Source organism: Vicugna pacos, unplaced genomic scaffold (genome assembly GCF_048564905.1).
Source record: "Vicugna pacos unplaced genomic scaffold, VicPac4 SAC-SAT, whole genome shotgun sequence".
Taxonomy (NCBI): Eukaryota; Metazoa; Chordata; class Mammalia; order Artiodactyla; family Camelidae; genus Vicugna; species Vicugna pacos.
This window is the reverse complement of record NW_027328721.1, coordinates 20,340,605-20,342,920: the sequence shown is the minus strand read 5'-3', so window position 1 is coordinate 20,342,920 and position 2,316 is coordinate 20,340,605.

Below are 2,316 nucleotides of genomic sequence, written 5' to 3'. Positions count from 1 at the left end.
AGGATATCCCAGTGACCGAGGCTGCCTCCCCAAAGTCAGGGAAGTTTTTCTCGGACTTCCCCGAACAGGGAACTCCTGTGACTGAAGAGAGCTGCGTGGATTTGTCTCTCGAGCTCCCCCACGCACTGACAACTGTTCCGGATTCCTGAGCGTGGGGAGGTTCCACCAACGGTCGGCAGCACGTGGGTTCTAACGGAAAGCCTAAGCTCGTCTCCCCTGAGGGTTTTCCTAATGTCTCTGTGCCAGGGAATGCTAGGGGTGTTTGCAGGATATCCCAGGGACCGAGGCTGCCTCCCCAAGTTCAGGGAAGTTATTTCTCGGACTTCCCCGAACAGGGAACTCCTGTGACTGAAAAGAGCTGCGTGGAGTTGTCTCTCGAGCTCCCCCACGCACTGACAACGGTTCCGGAATCCTGAGGGTGGGGAGGTTCCACCAACGGTCGTTAGCGCGTGGGTTCTTACGGAATGCATAAGATCGACTCCCCTGAGGGTTTTTCTAATGTCTCTGTGCCAGGGAATGCTAGGGGTGATTGCAGGATATCCCAGTAATCGAGGCTGCCTCCCCAAGTTCACAGAAGGTATTTCTCGGACTTCCCAGAACAGGGAACTCCTGTGACTGAAGAGAGCTGCGTGGAATTGTCTCTCGAGTTCCCCACGCACTGACAACGGTTCCGGAATCCTGAGCGTAGGGAGGTTCCACCAACGGTCGACAGCGCGTGGGCTCTAAGGTAATGCATAAGCTCGTATCCCCTGAGGGTTTTCCTAATGTCTCTGTGCCAGGGAATTCTAGGGGTGATTGCAGGATATCCCAGGGCCCGAGGCTGCCGCCCCAAGTTCAGGGAAGTTATTTCTCGGACATCCCCGAACAGGGAACTCCTGTGACTGAAGAGAGCTGCGTGGAGTTCTTTCTCGAGCTCCCCCACGCACTGACAACGATTCCATAATCCTGAGCGTGGGGAGGTTCCACCAACGGTCGGCAGCGCGTGGGTCCTAACGGAATGCCTAAGCTCGTCTCCCCTGAGGTTTTTCCTAATGTCTCTGTGCCAGGGAATGCTAGGGGTGATTGCAGTATATCCCAGTGACCGAGGCTGCCTCCCCAAGGTCAGGGAAGGTATTTCTCGGACTACCCTGAACAGGGAACTCCTGTGACTGAAGAGAGCTCCGTGGAGTTGTCTTTCGAGCTTCCCCAAGAACTGACAACGGTTCCGGAATCCTGAGCGTGGGGAGGTTCCACCAACGGTCGTCAGCGCGTGGGTTCTAACGGAATGCATAAGCTCGAATCCCCTGAGGGTTTTCCTAATGTCTCTGTGCCAGGGAATGCTAGGGGTGATTGCAGGATATCCCAGTAATTGAGGCTGCCTCCCCAAGGTCAGAGAAGGTATTTCTTGGACTCCCCAGAACATGGAACTCCTGTGACTGAAGAGAGCTGCGTGGAGTTGTCTCTCGAGTTCCCCACGCACTGACAAAGGTTCCGGAATCCTGACCGTGGGGAGGTTCCACCAACGGTCGTCAGCGCGTGGGTTCTAACGGAATGCCTAATCTCGTCTCCCCTGAGGATTTTCCTAATGTCTCTGTGCCAGGGAATGCTAGGGGTGATTGCAGGATATCCCAGTGACCGAGGCTGCCTCCCCAAGGTCAGGGAAGGTTTTTCTCGGACATCCCCGAACAGGGAACTCCTGTGAATGAAGAGAGCTGCGTGGAGTTGTCTCTCGAGCTCCCCCACGTACTGACAACGGTTCCGGGATCCTGAGCTTAGGGAGGTTCCACAAACGGTCGACAGCGCGTGGGCTCTAACGGAATGCATAAGCTCGTCTCCCCTGAGGGTTTTCCTAATGTCTCTGTGCCAGAGAATGCTAGGGGTGATTGCAGTTTATCCCAGGGACCGAGGCTGCCGCCCCAAGTTCAGGGAAGTTATTTCTCGGACTTCCCCGAACAGGGAACTCCTGTGATGAAGAGAGCTGCGTGGAGTTGTCTCTCGAGCTCCACCACGCACTGACAACGATTCCATAATCCTGAGCGTGGGGAGGTTCCACCAACTGTCGGCAGCGCGTGGGTTCTAACGGAATGCCTAAGCTTGTCTCCCCTGAGGATATTCCTAATGTCTCTGTGCCAGGGAATGCTAGGGTTCATTGCAGGATATCCCAGTGACCAAGGCTGCCTCCCCAAGGTCAGGAAAGTTATTTCTCGGACTTCACCTAACAGGGAACTCCTGTGACTGAAGAGAGATGCGTGGAGTTGTCTCTCGAACTCCCCCACGCACTGACAACGGTTCTGGAATCCTGAGCTTGGGGAGGTTCCACCAACGGTCGGCAGCGCG